The 22864-nt window shown below is 34.5% G+C and overlaps 1 long non-coding RNA gene across 1 annotated transcript in view; it reads right to left on the minus strand.

The window, feature by feature from the left end:
* Window positions 1-18937: 18937 nt before the first annotated feature.
* LOC105077146 (uncharacterized) overlaps window positions 18938-22864 on the minus strand; it is a 42396-nt gene continuing 38469 nt past the window's right edge. Inside the window, exon 4 of the long non-coding RNA XR_836045.3 lies at window positions 18938-21547. This is a non-coding gene — a long non-coding RNA (uncharacterized LOC105077146). The remainder of the gene's footprint in view (window positions 21548-22864) is intronic.

Genomic DNA, 22864 nt, shown 5'->3' on the forward strand with positions numbered 1-22864 from the left:
ATGTATTTATACTGACCTGTGTATTTTTACCCAGCTGTATTTATATTAAGCTAAACATAAATTCAGATCAATGTCTCTAACTCAAAGGCTGTGCAGGATTCATTCTAGACTTCCTTTTTTGTTTTTCTGTAACTTTTCTTTCTAACATTGAGAAGCTTGGCCTCTACTACCCAACATCCATTTACTTATTTGTTCAACCCCATGTATACATGTAAACTAGTTTTAGAATTATTAATCTTTACATCTATGAGAAAAAAATTTGCCAACTACAGTACAGTGTTTATGCACAGCTTTTTAGTTTGCACATGTTAAACTTTACCTTTTGTTATGTACAGCTCTATGGATTTGGACAAATCAAGTTATATAATCATTACCCCAGATCATACAAAACATTTCCTTTGCTCTAAATTTCCCCCATGCATCCTGTTTGTAGTCACCACTCCCACTACTATAATTTGCCTGTTTTAAATGTTAGTTTTAGTTCCTTGTTTTTTTTTTATAGGTTTATGTTTATTTTATTGGATAAATACAGGGAAAGCCCAACTGGGTATCTAACCAAATGGTTACCTTTCCATTCATTCTATTTTGAACAAGTATCTAATAAGCTATTCATGTTACCATGCATTTTGATGGATGCAGAGTATATACAGAAGAATACTTCTGTATTAAAGTTCATTCTACTGCAGATAGTATATTTAAACTTTCAATTATTTTATTTCTTTCTAATTGGCACTGTAAGATTTATTTGGTAAATAAGCAGAAGCTTTATTGAAAAAAGCAATTAGAGTTACAAAAATCCTTAATGCCACATTAATGAAGATATATTAAGGGGGAAAATGATACGGCCTTTGTGAACTATACTTGCTCTTAGTAACGGCGATGCTATACCTAATTCATTGTTTTAAAGCAATTCTGTACTACATGTAGGAATTTAAAGTGGATCAACTAAATAATACATATGTATATATTTCATTGTCGTATTTATTTTAGATTTTACACAGATCAAAGCTTTATTTCTCATTTACCTAAGAAAGATCAGTAGGACACTTTGTTCTCTGACAAACGGATATCTCAGGTTAACTGTGCATACATATATGTGTATTTACTGGGGGGAGCAGGTTGAGATTCATTTTTTAACAATTCATAATCTTACATTCCCTGATATCTCCTCTGCTTGATGCCATATAAGCATATAAGTCTGCTTAAATTTCAAATAGTATTGGAGAAAACATTCAGAGAATTCTTAAATTAAGTGTCATTATCTTTAAATGAGATATATAGAATTAGATTATTCTTTTCATTATAAGTTTTCTGCAGTTGTGGAAAATAGCAGTTGAATGAATTTTAAAAACTAAAGAATTAAGAAAATTTGCAGTTTCATTTCAGTATATCATTTTTTAAGGCAGAAAATTCTTGAGCTAGCAATTCGCCTACTATAAGAATATCAGAGACCTTTTCATTAATTTTCATTCTTCAAATCAACTAATAGAAAAATATTGCTATTTTGATTCATCTACAATTTTGTAAGGAAAATGATATATCTGATTTAACCCATATGATCAGATGACACTGCTTTCAGAAATATTTTAGGAAAAGACTGCTGCTTTGACAAATATATTTTTGACTAAATTTATATAATGCATATTGAACAATTCCAATAGTAGAAGAGAATGCAGAAGCATTTGTAGCTTTGCTAAATAGAATAAAGGCCACAAGGGGTGAAGATGATAATTTTGATGTATAGGCCGAGTAAAACCTTCCTTTGATTTTAATTCCAGGGCCTGAGAGTTAGAGGAGACCATAGAGGTCATCTAGATATCAGGTTTTGTAATTCAATCTTGTATTTACAGTTGAATGTCCCCTGTATTCCCGTTATCTCTTCACTAAAAATAAATGTGGTGAACGCTAATAGAAGGTGATCTCTTTGGGAAACTATTCAAAAGAATGATTAACTAATCGAGAGAAAGGTTATGTGATAACTAAAATGAAAATGAGTGTTTTTATTCAATATTCAAAAACACATTTGACATTTTGTTGTAAACTATATGTTTCTAGCAGCTGTTAGGATGATTGTTTTGCTAGTTTCTAATTGCAGATGTTGGCAGCTGGAAATTAGGAGCAAGGAGTAGTTTCCTTAGAAGATAGAATTAAATCTGTAAAAACATGAGATTACATCGTGCTTTTTCATCTTCAAAACTGCTATGAGGAGCAGAGTTTTAAGATCTCTACTAATTATTGTAAAGGTCTGATAACTTTAAACATGAAAAAGCTTTAAGCCTCTGCTAGTTATAAAAAAGCATGTCACTTGCATAAGTAAATTAGATGACAAAGAAATCTCCATGGCCAGAGCAAAGAAAGAAAACTAAAAGTTTATTTGAATAATTAAATAAAAGAGAGAGTTTTATTAAATTATTCAGATAATTGCATCAATTCTCCCAGTTAGCCTTGCCTGTGAAGACCTAACAAAGTGCCCTTTTCTCCTATAATAATCTGCAGAGCAACTTAAAAGGATGCTGATAAACATTAATTTTGTATTATAAAATAGTCTCAGTAAGTGACAGTAATTTCAAGATTAATGTGTTGGACTCCTGAAAACAGATTTCAGGAACAAAAAAGGTGCTCTTAAAACTTTTTCTTGAAGTTTTATATAATGTTGTTTACTGTCTTGCAACAGTATTTTCCAATCAAAGAGACTGCTGAAGACACAGCTCTTCTAGCCACTGATTACTTCCCCCTGCAATTAGAAATAAAGAGTATCTATTCCTAGAGTTAAAATTTATATCATATGGTTTACTCTGTTAGTCACTTATACTAAGTCTATAGCATGGTTCTTTAAGATTTATATTCAAAGAAGTGACATCACCAATTGGCAACATAGGGGTTTTTTCTAACTTTACTCCCCCTCCCAAGAAAAGTAACTAATATCTATTCAAGAATAAGACACCACTGAGAGAATCCTAGAACATGGGGATAAGGCTGAAGCACTCCTTACACCTCAGAGACTAAGAGAGACTGCATTAGAAGGGTAAGAGAAGCAACTACACATTGCAAAAAAAATAGGAAAAAAAAACTGTCAACAAAGAATTCTATATCTGGCAAAGATATCCTTTCCTATAGGATATCTATTTGTTTGTTCCCTTCCCATACAAACAAAAACTGAGGGAGTTCATTACCACCAGACCAACTGTATAAGAAATGTTAAAGGAAATTCTTTGAGTGGAACAAAAGAATGCTAATTAACATCATAAAAACACAAAAAAGCAGGGAAAAATCCCACAAGGAATAGTAAATAGCCATAGTTCCATTCTGAAATATGGTAATGGTGATGCCTAACTCACTACAACTCTAGTTTAAATGTCAAAAAAAAAAAAGTAGTAGGAATAATTATAAATACAATGATCTGTTATTAATTACACAAATAAAAAACATGTAAATTGTAATAGCAATAACCTAAAACGTGAAGAGAAGAAGTAAAAGTGTATAGCATATGAATTCTATTGAAGTTGATTTATTATCAGTTTAAATTAGGGTGTTATAAGTTTAAGACATTTTATGTAAGCCTCATGATAACCACAAGGGGAAGTCTTGTCGTAATTACACAAAAGAACATGGTAAAGAAATCAAAGCATACTGACAACTAAAGATATCAAAACACACATAAAAAAGATAGCAGGATAAGAAACAAAGAACAATGGATCTACAAAACAACCAGAAAACAATTGACAAAATAGCAATAGTAAGTCCTTACCTAATTGGTAAGTCCTTACCAATACTTAATTTAAACATGAATGGATTAAATTCTCTAATCAAAAGACAAAGAGTAATTGAACGGATTTAAAAAACAGGATCAAACAACCTGCTGCCTACAGGAGACTCACAATAGTCTTAAAGACACACGTAGACTGAGAGTGAAGGGATGAGAAAAGACATTCCAAACAAAAGGTAACCAAAAAATAAAGCAGAGGTAGCTATAATTATATCAGACTAAATAGACTTTAAACTAAAAATAGTAAAAAGAGACAAAGAAGGTCATGTTTGCAGGCAACATGATTTTATATTCAGAAAATCCTAAAGACTAAACCCAAAAAATGTCATATCTAATCAATGAATTCAGCAAAGTTGCAGGGTACAAAATTAACATACAAAAATCAGAAGCTTTCCTATATGCTAAAAACTAAATTTCTAAAAAAGAAATAAGTTAATTTCATTTCCAGTATCATCAAAAACAATGAATTTATGAATAAACTTAACTAAGGGCATGAAAGATCTCTATGCTAAAAACTACAAGATATTGATAAAAGAAATTTTATCACACTGGTAAATGCAAAGGTATCCCGTGCTCATAGATTGGAAGAATTAATGTTGTTAAAATGTCAATATACTGAAACCATAGATACAATGCAATTCCTATCATGAGTCCAATGGCATTTTTTTCAGAAGTAGAAAAAACACTCCTAAGATGTATATGGAACCACAAAGACCCCAAATAGCCAAAGAAATCCTGGGAAAGAAGAACAAAGCAGGCAGGATCATGTGTCCTGATTTCAAGCTATACTATAAAGCTATAGTCATCAAAAAGTGTGGTACTGGCATGAAAACAGATAAACAGATTAATGAAATGGAATTGAGAGCCCAGAAATACACCCACACATATACAGTCAGCTAATATTTGACAATGGAGCCAACAATACTCAATGGAGAAAAACAATCTCATCAATATGCTGGGCTAACTGAATACTCACATGTTAAAGAATGAAACTTGACCCATATCTAACACTACTCACAAAAAGTAACTCAAAATGGGTTAAAGACTTAAATATATGACCTGAAACCATGAAAATTCTAGAGGAAAACGTAGGAACAAAGCTCCTTGACATGGGTCTTGGTAATGATTTTTTTTAGCGATGACACCTAAAGCACAAAATAAAAAATAAACAAATGGGACGACATCAAACCAAAAAGCTTCTGCCTAGCAAAAGAAACCATCAACAAAGTGAAAAGACAACCTACAAAATAGGGAAAAAATATTTACAAACCATATAACCGATAAGGGGTTAATATCCAAAACATATAAAGAACTCATAAACTCAATAGCAAAAAAAAATAACCCAATTTAAAAATGGGCAAAAAAACCTGAATAGACATTTCTCCAGAAACTATATATGGTAGGCAAGCAGGTACATGAAAAGATGCTCAGCATCACTAGTCATTAAGGAAATGCAGATTAAAACTACAATGCGATATCTCTTCATATCTGTTAGAATGGCTATATCAAAAAGACAAGAGATAACAAATGCTGGCATAGATGTGGAGAAAAGGGAACCCTTGTGCACTGTTGGTGGAGTCGTAAATTGGTGCATCCACTACGGGAAACAGTATGGAGGATCCTCAAAAAAATAAAAATAGAACTATCATATGATCCCATAATTCCACTTTGGGAGTATATACAAAGGTGATGAAAACACTAACTCAAAAAAAAAAAAAAAAAATCTGCAGTCCCCCTCCTTGTCCATAGCAGCATTATTTACAAGACATAGAAATATCCTTAAGTGTTCACTGGATGAATGCATAAAAAAGTTGTGAGATACACACACACACACACACACACACACACACACACACACACACACACACACAGTGGAGTATTATTCAGCCATAAAAAAGAACTCTACCATTTGCAACAATGTAGATGAACTTTGAAGGTATTATGCTAAGAGAAATAAGTCAGACAGAGAAAGACAAATACTGCATGATCTCATTTACATGTGGAATCTAAAAACAAAAACAAAACCTCATAGAAAAAGAAAAAAAAGAGATGATCAAGCTTGTGGTTACCTGAGGCAGGGGATGGATGGAGGGGGAATTGGAGGAAGGTGGTCAAAAATTCTAGTTATAAGATAAATAAGCACTAAGGATGAAATATACAGCATGATGACTATAGCCAACACTGCAGTACGATACTTAGGAGAGTTAAGGGAGCAAATTGTAAGAGTTATCACAAGGAAAAAAATTTTAACTTTATCCCTTTCTTCTTTGTTTTTTATTCTATGTATGTAATAAGATGGACGTTCACTGAACCTATTATGGCAATAATTTCCAACATATGTTAATTGAACCATCATGCTGTATGCCTTAAACTTATACAGTGATATATGTCAAATATTTCTCACAAAACTGGAAGAAATTACATTCGGGTATACGGTGGAAGACAAAGGCAATGAAAGTGGGAAATTTAAAACATTCAAAATTTTGCTCTGTGAAAGTCACTGTTAAGAGAGAATGAAAGAGACCATTAACAAACTGGGAGAATATTTGCAAATCAGCTATCTGACAAAGAGCTTTACCTAGAATATAAAGAACCCCCCAATTTCAGCAAAATGGAAAATAAATAACCCAATTAAAAATGGGCAAAAACTCTGACCAGATGCTTCACCAAAGACGACACGAGTGGCCGATAAGAGCGTGAAATGATGTTCAACATTATTAGCCATTAGGGAAATGCAAATTAAAACCATGTGAGACATCAATACACACCTGCCAGAAGGGCTAAATTTTAAAATATTTGACAGTGCCAAGTTCTGGCAAAAAAGTACAGCTATTGTAAATCATACAAAAAGGTGCAGCTACTCTGTGTAGCAGGCAGTATTTTACACTTATTAATATGACTCAGTAACTCCTAGGCATTTACCTTGAAAAATAAAGACCTATGTTCATACAAAGCCTATCTGTACATGAATGTCTTTACAGCAGCTCCGTTCATAATCACCTAAAATGGAAACAGCAATATGTCTTTCAGCTGGTGAGTAGATAAACAAACTGTAGTTCATTCATATAATGGAATACTACTCAGCAATATAAAGGAGTGAGGGATTGATAAGCATGACCACATGCATGAATCTCAAAAGTTTCATGCTGAGTTTAGAAGCCAGTTTCCAAAGGTAACATACTGAATGAGTTCATTTACATGACGTTCTAGAAAAAACACAGGAGTGGGAATAGACTGGTAGTTACAAGCAAGGAGTCAGCAGGGGGCTCGATGGCTCAGCATCCTGATTGTGGTGGCAGCTATAAGAATCTCATTACAGTTTTAAATGTTAATTTAATGCAGGTTAAAATAAAAATAAAAATTTAAATATTAGCTTTGAAAAATACTCAAATTGTATATAATAATCTGATTTTCCGGGTTTTACTTGTTCTCTTTTTTGCTGCAAATTATTCATTGGCATTTTCATATGATTTCAAAACTCACTGACAAATCAGTGGCAACCACCCATCCTATGGAGAGCTCTGAGGGAAACACTGATAAGCTTCTTGTGATTAGTCAGGCTCCTTTGTTCTTTAAATGTAAGTATTTCATAGAATGTACCTTTCTTCTTACAGTCTGACCTCAGGATACTCAGACCCTCGTCTGAGGAAAATCAGGAGGCAGGTTCTGAGACGTTACCAATTCTTGGAAGTGGAAATGAGTGGAAGTCCTGGAGTCCACCAGGCTAGAGTTAACAGGTGAAATCTGAGAATATGGGGCTTCTATTACCTAAGTTTTTCTGTGGTCACACCAGAGTAACTTAGATATTAGAAATGGAAAAGTTCTGCAAATCAGGGCCTCCTGTCACTGAGCGGCACTAAGTAGCAATATTGGTCATACTGTGAAGCTCTGACTCCCTCTGTGGAGACCACAGTGTTATCTGAAGGCGAAATCCATCCTCTCCCTCAAAGCTTAGCCCCCTCTCCCACATTCACATGGCAACAAGCCCTTTGCCTTGCTTTTCTGTAGATTGTCTGAAGCTACACTGCATAAATTCTGCAGCTGCTCACCATCCACTTTATCTTCCCTTTCTTCTCTATTTTAAGTCCCACGTTTCTGGTTACTCTCAAAAAGGACAGCTGTGAGTCCAAAACTGGGCATCAGATTAGACAAGAAACCTCACTTATAGAATTTTCTAGTCCCTCTGGCTCAGTCCCCAGATCTTGAATGTGAAGTCAGGTTAAAAAGGCATGATTGGCCAGAACACATGGCCACAGCTCATTCGATGGAGACCAGTATGAGACTTAGAGGGGAAACTTACCCCAGCTGCTGTCTTTAGGTTCTACCGGTATGAGAGCAGAGGCAAAAAAGCTCTTGATTCAGAAATGCAAGGGTGTTCTGGACTGACATTCCCAGGAGAATTGGTGCTCACTGTATCATGAGCTCTGAATATGTCTCGCTTTTTTCATTTAGACGTGTCTAGCCTTAAGGAGTTGAAAAGTTTTAAAAAATATTTTTAACACTCTCTAGAGGAAAGGTGAGATATCGGCCAACAGACAGACCTCTTAGAAATTACCCATCATGATTCGTGCATCAGGGGTTATGAGGTCAAACAGAAAGGAAGAGATGAGCAGTTTTAAACAAAATGATCCAGAGACCCAGGTGGGACATTAGGTTAAATGACTGCTCCTCTCTGAGTAAAGAGGCTACCTGTATCCTGAAGCAGGTATGCATGTATCCTAAGCCTCTTAGTGTCTCTCCTTGACTGGTCCTCAAAAGTGCAGCCATGGGGCCATATGTCATGCTACACGATCCTCTCTAGGCCATCCATAGGCTTGTCCTTTATATACTGTATAATTTACAATGTTCCAGTGTCTATAGTTTTTGCCATAATATAGCTTATTACTTATGATATTTAATTTTAAATGGACACAATAATGTCTTTCTTCAAAAGCAAAACCAATTTCCTGATTCAATTTAAGGGGAATTTGTTTACGTTGATGAGTGACAGTTTAGCTAGTGTTCCATGAGTTAACCTGCTGCAACAATAAGTATATTTTCAGGAAAAAATTTCAACTGCCTCTATGTACTCAAAAGTTTTCTCTTAAATTCTTGTTAAAAATATTCACTGGTTGACATCAGAGTGAGTGAGTTTTCTTAATACATAGTCCCTTTTTGGTATGTCCCAGCTTTCAAATGAATAGAATAAAGTCTAATAAAGAAAAAAACACGTCCATGTAGTTCCTTTAGAACCCCTTGCTCACAGACACAATATCACAACATTGGCCTCTTCAGACACTGAAACCATGCCTTTCTAACAACCCTGTCTACCAGCCCTTCTGTTCCACTGATCTTTGTTCTCACAACCCTATCAAGCTGTTTGAATTATTGTAACTTTTTAATGTGCTTTGATAACTAGTAATTAAAAATCACTTAATTTAACAGATGGCCAACAGACACATGAAAATATGCTCAGTATCACTAATTATTAGAGAAATGCAAATCAAAACCACAATGAGATATTCCCTCTTATCAGTCAGAATGGCCATCCTTAAAAAGTCTACAAATAATAAATGCTGGAGAGGGTGTGAAGAAAAAGGAGCCCTCTTACACTGTTGGTGGGAATACAAATCGGTGCAGCAACTATGGAGAACAATATGGAGGTTCCTTAAAAAACTAAAAATAGAGTTATCATACAATCCTACAATCCCACTCCTGGGCATGTATCCACAGAAAACTCTAATTCAAAAAGATGCATGCAGCCCAATGCTCATAGCAGCACTATTGACAATAGCCAAGACATGGAAGCAACCTAAATATCCACTGATAGATGACATTAATATATATAATGGAATATTCCTCAGCCATGAAAAAGAATGAAATAATGCCATTTGCAGCAACACATTAAGATGATCACATTAAGTGAAGTAAGTCAGACAGAGAAAGACAAATATCATAGGATATCACTTATATGTGGAATCTAAAAAATGATACAAAAGAACTTACTTCCAAAACAGAAATAGACTCACAGACATAGAAAACAAACTTATGGTTACCAGAGGGGAAATGTGGAGCAGGGATAAATTAGGAGTTTGGGATTAACATATACACTACTGTAGAGCACAGGGAACTATATTCAATATCTTGTAATAACCTATAATGGAAAAGAATCTGAAAAAGAATATATATATATATATATATATATATATATATATATATATAAAATTTAATCACTTTGCTATACACCTGAAACTAATACATTGTAAATTAACTATAGTTCAGTAAAAAAATGGTTATAAAAAATCATTTAATTTAGCTTTTAAAAATAGTTGAACAAGTCTCACTGGTTATTCTTACTGATAAAATAGAGTCATTATCTCAATATCCCCTTTCCTCCCTCCAACAAAATTAAGAATTTTCTTAGAACTATATTAATCTATAACTAATAAAATATACACTCTTGCCTTCTTTGTGGGCAGGAACCATAACCTGCCTTTGTATCTCTCACAGTTAATGCAAAGCCAGAAACAGAGTCAACAGGAGAACCTCCTCATGTTTAGTAATACTTGCTACATGTTTGCTGAATGAATAAAAAGTTATTATCAGACTTCCCACTGCTTCAGGAGGAAAAAAGTGGTACTTCTGATAAATCTCATAGCTGTGTCTAACATGTATCTTTGGGTTTGGAAATTTTCTCTTTCTTTGCTTGCCTTTCACACCTCACCAAGAACTCTCCTCCACTGTCGAGTTCTGTTTATGACTTTGAATCTAGCCACTTTCCTCTAGGGTGTTCTAGTCTAAGATTAGGCAACTTCTGAATTGATTCCAGAACCATTTACTGGCTCATGGAATGTCACTTTCTCTACCTCCGCCTCTCCAGCAATCAGCCAAATATTTTTGTTTTATTTTTTAATAAATCCAAGTTCATACTAACTGCTGGAGGCAGTGCTTCTCTTAAAATTAAGGAAAAAAAGAAAAAAGAAAATTTATTTTAACAAAAGGGCAACTGCCTAATAAAATCATTAAGAAATGGAAAACATCTTTGATGTATTCAGTTAAAAAAAACATTGTTTTTTGAGAACTTACTATGTGCCTAGCTCTGTGCTAAACACTTGGCTTGGAATATTTAATCATTACAACACTGTGAGGTAGATATCATTTTAATTCCAGATGAGAACACTGAGGTTTGAAAAAAATAGATCTGCAAAGAAGAGGTAGGACTGGTGTTATAACCTAAGTGGTTTTAACTTGAGGAACACGGCCCCTTAAGTACAATGCTGTAATATCCCCCAATTTCACATGTACAAAATAACATTTTACACCAAGACTAGAGTTGTCTTCTAGCTGGAGCCACAGTCACAACTACACTTCACCGTTCTCCCACTCAGACCATTTCTTCCTGGCTCCTACCACCGGGGATAACGGCTGATAGCAACAAACTGTCCAGGCTCCAGGTGGAGGCAGCCCGCCATGTTCAGTGCTGATGTTTAAGGATATTTCAACCAAGCGAAGTGGGGAAAAGGTGGGAAAAACTGAGAATGTAAAACAAAGAGAAAGCAGATATAGTTTTAAGGTGGGTAGCTTTATACAGAATACCATGGACTTCGGAATTTTGAGGAAAAAACAGTCAGTTCACAAATTCAAACTGGCTGGCAAACAGGGCAATCTCTGTGCAGGTGGGAGGGTAGCAGGTCACAGCTGCTGCCCGTATTTGCAGCGTGTCTTTATCCACCTTGGTGCATCCACAGGAGTTCCCTGCACCTGCCCATTTAATACTTAAATACCTAAAGTGCATTTTAAGGTCTTGTATAAGATTTGTCCTCTTGAAAAGCTATTAAGCTAGTTACCCTGCAGCCCAGAGGGCTCTTCTTCAAGTAAAACTGATTGTACCACACACACCAGCATTAGAACAGCCTTGCACGGCTGCCTGCATAATTCCTTTGAAAGGTCACCAGTACTTCAACTCTGAAGGCCTTTTTTCTTTTACAAAAAAAAAGGAAGAAAATGGTAAATCAGCTATTTTCCATTTTTCCAGGACAAAAATGAACATAAAAGCCCAGATACATTTTTTTCCCTCAATATACTTATAATAACCGCATTCAATTTCAAAACCTTGGAACGAAAGTTATCTCAATATGCTACGATCTAAGCTGAAATCCATTTTCATTTCTATTTCTGTATCTAGATATTGATTCCATTCTTTAGATATCCCACCTGTAAGTGGGGAATTTTCTAGTATTTGATGACATAAGGCAGAGTTTGGACACTATTTTAGGCCACTGTTTAACAATAAACCAATTCTCTCTTTAGTGGAGCCGTAAACAAGCTCTTCACAAGGTGCCGGCGGGGAAACCACAGTGAGAAATAGCTGAGCTCCTGTGTGACATTAGCTCAAAGCACATGTCCTACAGCCAACCTTGAGACTGGGGTAAGACTGTGACGGATTCACACATGGTAGAATATAATAGGGTTGAAAGTTGTATCAAAGCAGTACATTAGCAGATTATCAGATTATCAAATTTGCCTTCATAAATACCTTACCGTCTCACATCCAAGCTACCAGTAAGCATTCATCTTTTAAAATCTCTCTCTTCTGTTTTCTATGAGCTCACTCTGCATGAGCTGTATAGTCAGAGGATGAGAAAGGGCACCTTTAATAGGAGGAAAGTTAAGAACTAGAGGAATTTTCAGTGAAACCTAGTTTTTTTATTTAAAAAAATAGATTCTTTAAATTGTTCATGGATGAAATGTGATTTGATTAATATTATTTCTTCTCATTTCTTTTAAACAGACAACTCTTTATATGGATTCCGATTCCTCTGGATCATTTAAGGACAAATTTTCTATTGTTTCTACATTAAAAACAGTTTTTTCCCAAGAGGAGACAGAGGACTGGAGAGTTCTAAAATTTTGGGAGGATAAGGCCTTTGAAGGACAAGGCTCTTATTAATGCCTCTCCCAATCCAAAATAATTAAGAGCAAAGAAAATTAATTTCAATATTTGAGCATCTTATCCTTTGCAGTTAAGATGAAACTGTTTCTAGAAATAACTCAGGGATAAAGCTTATCAAAATCATAGACAATTTTACTCTTTTAGAGGAAGAATAAGGTGTGAACTATGGAGTAAACTGACTATTTGGTGGGTAAAGGTAGGGCAAAGGAGGGGGACAAGATGTAAAAGAATCACTGTAGTTCGGCAGCCCTAAAAATTCAACTTAGTAGCTATTGCTGGGATTTTCCAGTTGGATTCTTGCAGTTAATTGGCCCTGTGATAGAGATTGTAATAAAGATAGCAAAATGGAGGCACGAAAAGATTCAATGATTTACATGAGATCTGGTTCTAATTCCCGCAGCCTTTTTACATCGATTACCTGGTCCATTTGCTCTACTGTGCCACCTCTGCTGTTTTCCATTTTGGAAGGAGCCCACGCCAGTGAAGGAACCATGCAAACTTAAGTATCGGTGACTCTGCAGTAAACCCGTGTGTGCTCAGCTTTTTGGGACAGGATGCTTCTCTTCCCCTTCCTGCATAGCCAGCTCCTTCTCTGTCTCCATGTGGATGCCAAAACATTCCCATCTTCATGCAATGGTCTCTGACATCTGACACCAAAAAAGAAGTACCGTCCCTCCAGAACTGGTACATTTTTCTGTCCTTGATGCCACTTATTTAGTTTGGTTTCTTTTTCTTTTTTTTTTTTTTGTAATCATCTCTGTGTATCTTTGAGAACTCTGCGAGGCTGTGGGCTCCTGAGGACAGAGCTCCCGTCTTCATGTACACCTTACAGGGCTCTTAATAAAAGGTTAATTGTAGGATTGAATACAATATGCTTCTGGTTACACAAATTGCTCATACTTAAAATGACAAAGTACTACTATATAAACTTACAAAGTTTCTTTAACAAGACTGTTGCTGTTAATTAAAGAGCAGAGCCTGAACAGCAGGTTTGTCTTCGCACATTTCCTTCCTACTTCAAGAAAAGAGTTGATTTCAAAGTGTAGAAAGTTTCAAAAAACAGGATATATAGGCAATCAAAAATGCTGCATACCTCTCTAAGCAGCCTAGCAGAAGCATTTTATTCCTAGTCATGATTATCATTTTTAAATGGAAAATCTAGATTAGAGTTTTCCAAGGAAAACAAAGATTCAACTGGGGAATATAACCAGTAAAATCTTTGATTAAGAAAATATATTGTGCAAATAACAATGGGGCGTTAAATATACTATTTGGTGAATGTACCTTAATGAAGTTCAGAAAAAAAAATTCATTTTGTACTGTTTGCTGGGTTGTGACTTGGATTTACACAAAGGGAGAATAAAAAGAAATTAGAAAAAAACAAAAGTTTTGCTTCTCTAAGACTATTTTTTGTAGCAAAGCCTGCAGGGGCAATTAAATGGGAAAATAGAAAACATGCTAGCTGTTTTTTTTTTTTAATAAGATCACAAAGAAAAATATAAATATAGAACTACATTAAAGCAATAAGATATAAGAAAGCAAAATGTTTTTATAAAACATATTTTGCATTCCTTTTTTATTTCAAATTCTCTCCAAAAGTTATTTTCTGTTTCTGAGATTTGCTTGTCTTTATTTCAGACATATGTAGCTTATAAGAATCACTTAAGATTTATTATTTTCAATATCTAAATATTATATGAGATCTAGATATTGTGACAATAAAATAGAGATAATACAGATGACTAAATTATAAACTGCTTAAGGAGTAAAGCACTGTATTTAATAGATTTACATAGATACTGATGATTAAAATAATACAGATGGTACAACATGGTTTTTGTTTCTGACTTGGTTTCAATCAGTGCTTCATGTTAAAGGTCAAGTCTACCTTTTCTTTGAATTCATCAGCAAATATTTGCACACAGACAAGTTACAGGGCTGGTGATCTTGTCATTGTTACTTTTTCCCTCTTTTATGTACAATTGTTATATGACAAAAGAAAAGAACAAGTTCAAACAACTATCCAGAGCATGTAGGTTTATGACTATTATCTCATACAAAAGATCTTTCCTAGGTTAAGAAGTAACTTATTGGGGAAATGCTGAAATTCCATTATGATGTGGAATCACCTACGTTCATTAATTTGTTTTTCACTATGATACAGATTTCCAAACATTATTTTTTCTCAATTTCAGCTTCCCAATCTACTTCTCTTTCACTATCAGCAAACAGGATGTGAGGAAAGGGTGTAGAGAATAGAAAAAGTTGATATTTTCAAAGAAAATATATTCTTTGAAATATATTCTTAGGGAGCTTTTATTTGACAGGAAGACCACTATTTTAAATTACGAAAAACTTGCACTTTGAAAAAGAAATAATTGTTGGCATTATTCTAGTTTCATCATAGAAGAGAATTTGGCAGTCATTGGGGTTATGGATTGCGTAAAATACAATCACCATACTTGAAGAAGTAGTATAATTATATTAAATTTCACAAGTGTTTTCTGTACTAATACTTTGAAAATGTTGTTTAAAATTTGTTCATCTTACTCTACTATCGCATACAAAGATCTCATAAAAATGAAACTGAATTATATAAGCTACTGTGTCTTTTTTAAATTGAGAAATAATTAACATAAAACATTATATTACTTTCTGATGTACAGTAAAATGATTCAGTGTTTGTATATATTGCAAAATTATCACTACAATAAGTCTGGTTAACATCCATCACCAAACATAGTTACAATTTTTTTTTTTACTTGTGATGAGAACTTTCAAGATTCACTCTCTTAGCAACTTTCAAATATGCAGTGCAGTATTATTAACTATAAGCACCATGTTGTATATTACCTTCCACAACTTATTTATTTTATTACTGGAAGTTTGTAACTTTTGACCCCCTCCACCCATTTCATTCACTCCCCATCTCCTGCCTCTGGCAATCATCATTTTCTTTATAAATTCACCCACCATTGGACACTTATGTTGTTTCTATTATCAGGCTATTGTAAATGATGCTGCAGTGAACATGGGAGTGCAGGTATCTTTTTGAATTGGTGTTTTTGTTTTCTTCAGATGAACACCCAGAAGTGGAATTGCCAGATCATACGATAGTTCTATTTTTAATTTTTTGAACCTCCAAACTGTTTTCCATAATGGCTGCGTCAATTTACATTCCCTTTTCTACACATCCTTGCCAACACTTGTTATTCTTTGCTGTCTTTTAGTTAATAGTTATTCTATCATGTGTAAGGTGATAACTCAAAGTGTTTTGATTTGCATTTCCCTGATAATTAATGTTAAGCAACCATTCATGTACCTGTTGGCCATGCATGTCTTTGAAAATAAGCTACTATGTTAAGTACAGGTTTTAGCACCTTTGTCTATCACTGTAAGCAAATTACATTGACAGCAGCTGACAATGTCATAGATATGCTTATGTTGTTAACCTTTACTTCAAGAAGTGGGATAACTTCATCTTTATTTGCAAGATAAAGTCACTCTAAAATTTTCATGGAGAAAAGATGTAATTAAAAATTTAAAAATGCCAAGCTATCAAATTGGAATGTAGTTGCCTCATTCACATAAATTTTTTTTTGGGGGGGGGAGATTAAAAGAATAAGACAAGGAAAGAGGAATGGAGGAGAGAGAAAAAAGGGAGTGAGGAGAAGGAGAAAATAGAAGGAAAAGGAGGAAAAAGAAATAGTGCTTTTTCAGGTCTTTTTCAAACTTGGTTTTCTTCTAGCCAGAAAAGGAGTCTATATTTTTCTTTAACATTTTGAAAATCAACTTTAATATTCAATATTTATCAAGATTGGGTTGTGGAAATTTAAAAGATGGTAAAACTTGTAAAGAAAAAAGAAAATTAGGCTTCACTGTTTTCTTGATTCACTACCTAAATGAGCAGAGAAAGAACTGCTTTAACGTTGCTTGGCTGGGTTGATTTTCACTCTCTATTAACTTGCATCAGCAGTAATGTCCTTAGAGTTCCGGATCTTATTTTCATTTGTTTGTGCCTCCCAGGTGTGATGTTAATACACCCAGTAAGCTAGCACGTGCAAATCATAAGAAAAGCCACAGCTCACAGCCTTCTGAAGTCTCCCTTACAGAGGTTTCAAATGGCTGAACAACAGAAAATACATAGACCCCTAAGCCCGAGAGACAAATGATTTGAATGACGAGGGAACTGCAAATGAGTACCAGCTCTGATGATTAGAGAATGGGTGTGAGCTCAATTCCTAGATGTGTAAGAGAGGTGTGAGAGAGAGAGAGCTGAGAATTATACTACTTGGTAGGAAGTCAATGCAATTATATGCATTGAAGAAACACGATCTATGTAGAAAATAATGATGAATCAAAATGTGCAGTGAACTCTGCAGAACAAGTTCACATATTAGTTCATTGTCATTTCATTTGCTCATTTCTCTGACTATTTAGTCAATGAATAAAAACAGTGGTTGGGATGGGGACTAAGCCTAAAAGAAGACAAGAAGAGATGAAGGGAAGAAAGAAAGGGAGAAACTGTGAGGTCCGTTTCTTAATTTTCAGTCAAAGAGAGGCTAAAAGCTCCTCATAGGATTTTTCAGGCAAAATATATATATATTTTTTAAATATCTTATGACAAAGAGACTCTATAAGAATTGCTGATATAATGGAAGAAATTTGTATTTTGCATTACTGGAAGATTGTGTATTCATGTCACTACCTTATTATTTCAATATCTACATACATTCAACAACAATGTGTGTTGAATGAGCTTGCCCAAAGAACATGTTGTGAGTCCTTGAATATATGTGTTTTTTTGGTGAATTGAAAATTCTTTGTTTACTAGATAAGCACTTTATGCAGAAGTAATGCTAAATAAAATATTAATTCTGTGAATATTCTTATCTCACAATTTAAAAGTTTGGCTGAAGTATTAGAATACAGGATGAAAATTGCTTCTAGTGGTAGTGTGTGGACTCTAATTTCTGGGATATATTGGATGCAGCAATTCTTGAATGCAGAATTTTTATAACAGAATTAAAGATTATTTTTTACTAAAATTTTACTTGAAAACATGCTAGGATTGAATTTGGTTTATATGCCCCAAACTCCAATTATAAATGCAAATTATAAACTCAAATCAAATTTTAGTTAAATATACAACAAAATTACAACTTGTTCACTCCACTTTTATTGAGTGACTACTATGTGCCAGGTGCTGATGCGCTAAGCCCTTGGCACACAGCAGAGGAGTCCTGCCCTCATAGAACTCATTCTAGTGAGAAGAGACAGACAATAAGTAATCATTTTAATAAATGAGGAAACTATCTAGTATGCTGGAGGCAGGAAGTACTTTGGGAAAATAAGAGTGCATAGTAACCAATACAGGAATTGTTGGGAATGGGGAAATGCAGATACTTAGCTTGCATTTTAAATAGAGTAGTGGTAAGAAGTAGTCCAAGTACAAATATATTCTGAAGGCCAAGCAAACAGAACTTCCTGATGAGTTGGATATCTGTCTTGTGAGAGAGCTGTAAGTCAAGGATGGGTTCAAGTTTTTTGGCTGAGCAACTGAAAGGATAAGGTTGCTGTCCACTGACATGAAAAAGATTGCTATTAACTATCTAGACATCAAATCCAATGAGCTTTTCCCAGTTATAATCCTTAATAATGTTAAGTACCCTAATTTTTCTTGAAATCTTTTCCTCCTGTGATGTTGGTGATACCAGTCTCCTGGGTGTCTTATTCCCTCTCTGGCTGGTCCATTCATGTCCCTCATCAACACCTCTTCCTCTACTGGTCCTTACATGTGTCCCCAAGGCTTGCTCTTCTGTCTTGTTCACTAATTTTCCACTCTTCCCAGAAGATTCACATCTATCCCATTCTTCCACATCATCCTTTTTTACTAATCTTGGTTATTTACACTGTAAAACCTTCTCTGACAAGGTCACCCCCAAATTATTTTGTACCTTCACCCAAAATATCTAATTCTAGTTCTAGCAATTTAGCAACTTAAACAAATACACCCTCTCTTTGTCCCCTTTATCAGTCCTTGGCAACAATAATATAGAAAGGATAAAGCATACTGAAATATTTTAAATATTTCATTTTATTGCTTGAAATAAATACCAGAAGTCTCTATAAATGAAGAGGGGACTCGAAGCCAGAATACAGAATATGTAAGCTACTACTGCAGCAGGTCAAAGAGACTTGGATACTGGCTGGAGGAATCTTACCACTCACTTGGGAACTAAATAATCTTGGACTCGTGCAAGGTAGAAAGCAAGGTATAAGACACTATATAGAAAGCCAGAAATCTAGAAAGCCTACATCTGACCTGAAATGACACTGAAAATAGCCATTAGTCTAAGAGAATTCACAGAGGAAGCTTATCTCTATCAGAGTTGAACGAAAGAAGGTAGGGAGTGGGGATAGTGTGTGGATAGAGACTAATAGGAGAAATTCAAACCTTTAGCCTTGTTCTCCTAAGTGTGAAATTTGCATTTGCACTGTTAGTGTTGCCCGGCAATATCAAGTTGAAAAACTAACAATAAAGACTAGTACAAACTGAGGAAACTCACGAAGCTCTAAGAAACTGCTATTAAGGGGCACTTCTGCAAACTAGAGCAAAAAAAAAAAATTAAGGATGAGCACATGATTAAAAATTGTATATCATGTGAGCAGATAACCTATCATAAAAATGAGTTGGGAAGCAAAACATATAAGAAAATTAACACCTTCAGGAAATTAAATTAATCAAATTATTGAAAAAGAACTATAAAGTAGTTAAAGAAATTTTTAGAGGGACTAGAATCCTTAAGGAAAGAAGAAGCACGTTAAAAAAACAAAAAGCATTATGGAAAAAGCCCAAATATGAAGAATGTATGATTGCCTTATAGCTACTTTGTACTTAGGCATGTATAGTATTTGATATGAAAAGATTCCTTCTTTTCAAGCCACTATGAACTGATTAACTTTTGAGGGTGCAGATAGCGGAGCACATAATTACTTATGGTCTTTAATGTACTAATTTTGTTACAACTGCACTTTGAAAGTAATGTTTTATAAAACAATATTTTATTGTATAAATAGTGCTATTTTTCTACATTTCCATTTCATGATCTTCCCAAGTTTGGAAGAACCCTAGAAAACTAAATGGCCACCAAAATATATTAGTAAATTTCACAAAGGTTCACTAGGCCATGTTTGAGAAATGCTGATCTAGGCAACAGCAAGGACAAAATTCAAAGCCTTTAACAATGACAAATTTAAGATAATTTAAGAATATTTGATAATTACATTGAACTAAAACTTCTAACACATATTGGCCTAGCCTAACCTATAAGAAAGGCATTCAATTTAGTTCTCACATTAAAAATGGAAAAATGTAATCCTTAAAAATTAGTTAACTTTTTATTACCCTTTTTATTAATATTTTAGAGAAATAATTTGCAATTGGCAATGTGCAGTGCCAGGGGCTCCAGATTTAGAAATAATGACTGTGATAGTGAGCAATTCAACCAAATCACATTAGTCAGTGACATTTTCTGTTAACTAAATAATAATCGATAAAGTTGGGACTTTCCAAGACCAATTAAAAGCTGGCACAAAGGTAATAATAATGATAATTTATATTTACATATAAATGTTATTTAGGTATATTTCCTGGCATTAAAAAATTCAATATAGGCTATACACTTTTGCCCTTCTTTGACCTTATAATTCCCTATCTACAAACTCCTGTTCTTCAAGACACAAGGATGGCTTTTATATGCCATTCCCTGTGTGAACCAATTTCTTTCTCTTTAGATAGACCTCACCACTTTTCTTACCTGGACCACAAAATGCACTTAAAATTTTTCTGGACTACAGAATGCGTTATTATATTATACTCATTAGCCAACCCATTCTTTTCTCCTGGGGACCATGGGCTTCTCAAAGGTCAGAAAATATTTGTGCTCTGGTGCATCAACTGAATGAATATACATTTTTAAAATATGATTTTACAGAATGTTGGTTTTAATTTTTATATATCAATTGATAACTTGTGAATTTACCTAAGCAGAGCTCTAAAATGCATTTTCATCATCTAAATATATCCTTAAGACTTATCAGTACAAAAGTTAAACCATATTGTTTACAATATGATTACATAGGTGATGAAACTATGAGGAAAACCTAACGAATGACTGTCAGGCAGTTCTCCCTGGGGGGAGGGAGTAGGCTGTAATAAGGAAGGGGTATATAGAGCCTTTGTAGGAATGCCACCATATCTTGTTTATCAACCTGAATGATGATCAGATGGATGTTTGCTTTCTATTTGTTCAACTGTACATATATGCTATGCATTATACATGTTTTATTTCATAATTTTTTAAAAAGAAAAAAAACCGATTTGTTTACAGTATCTATATTAGTTCCCCAGAGCTGCTGTAACAAGGTGCCATTAGCTGAGTGGTGTAAAACGATAGGAATTCATTCTCTCACAATTCTGGAGTCTAGAAGTCCAAAATCAAGGTGACAGCAGGGCCATGCTTTCTCTGGAGGCTCTAGGGAAGAATCTGTTCCACGTCTTCCTTAACTTCTAGCATTGTCCACAATGACATTCTTTGGCTTCCAGATGCATCACTCCAATCCCTGTCTGTGTGCCTTTTTGTGTGGTTCTTCTCTTCTTATAAGGACGCCAGTCATGTTGCATTAGAGTCTATCCTAATTCAGTATGACCTCATCTTCATTACATCTGCAAAGACCCTATTATCGAGTTAAAGTCACATTCACAGGTACCAAGGGCTGGGACTTCACCGTATCTCATGAGCGGTTGTGGGAAGGGACACACGACACCATCTATCTCAGAAGACTTGCTAATGATAACAAGAAAGGAAAGTTAGAACTATTACCATTTTAATTACATGCAGGCAATTTTTATATATTTATGTATTATTCTTTCAGTAACTTTTCAGGATTAATGGTAAAAAGTGTACAGGATACATGGCAATGTGTGTGAGAAAAAGAAAGGAAAGAGGAAAGCATGAGCTGTCAGAAATTAACTGCGATCATGAGTCAGGCCTGAGTTAAGTTTGGCCACATCCATTTATTTCATTATTTAAATGAGCAGTAAATGAGATTCACATTGTAAAACTGAGACAATGACGGTTGTCGTAGAAATCTGGCCTCCCTGTTCATTCAGTGTCTGTTTTTTCACTTCTCCGGAATCTTTAACATGTTTGTCTTGCTTTTTGATGCTTTTGCAATAGTTGGTTCTCAAACTTGCAATTAAAAGTTCAGTAAAAGTTTTTGTTTATTTTGCAGCAGTATTCTTAAATATTTATGAAGGATCTTAAGTCTGACTCGCTTTGAGGAAATATAGATGAATTAATAATTGATGTGGCTGCTTTGCAGAAAATTAAAGTTTGGAAGCATGTGTTAAAAATTAAATCATCTGGATAAGACAGCAGATGTTATATATTTAAAATCTTGCAAAAATGTACAATTAGGTTCTTTCTTCAGTCTAAGTCAACTGAAAACCTAATGATTCATTTCAACTTCTCAGATTCTAAGACCCAAGGCTACTCAAAGACTAGACAGTAAAAGGAAAAGAGAAACTTCAATCCCTTGTCCCAGACTGTTTAAGAATGCTGCTTATTTACACAGAAATATAAATAAGAAGGAAGAATCTGTATGTTCCATAAGATATGGGCCCAAAGGCAGGATTCATTTACAGTTTTAGTATTCATTTATAATTATAGAAATCATAATGCTTATTAGCCACTTTGGGACAAAATAGATTTAAAAAGTAATTGTATCTCTTACATATGGACATTCATTTACATGTTTAATGTAAATAAAATAATGAAAAACAGAGATACAGAAAATAATGGGTTAAAAATGCTTGCCACACCACTGGGCATAGGTTATTCCAGCAGCTGGAAAAGGAGCAGTTCACACTTCTGCACAAGATTTATGGAACTTGTGATCTTGGCTGGAAGTATTATTTAGAGGGCAACCTTTCTATAAAGTTCAGCAATTTTATTTCTGCCTAGAGAATGAGAGAAAGTCTTACTCAAACACGCGCCGACTATTCTACAGGCAGAGCAGTGAAAAGCATAACCTCTACAAGTCCTTACCAAAGTCTCATTTTCTTACCTCACACTGGAAAAAAGTAATAAATCACAGAGCAA

The sequence above is a fragment of the Camelus bactrianus genome, chromosome 8, assembly GCF_048773025.1.
Source record: "Camelus bactrianus isolate YW-2024 breed Bactrian camel chromosome 8, ASM4877302v1, whole genome shotgun sequence".
NCBI lineage: Eukaryota > Metazoa > Chordata > Mammalia > Artiodactyla > Camelidae > Camelus > Camelus bactrianus.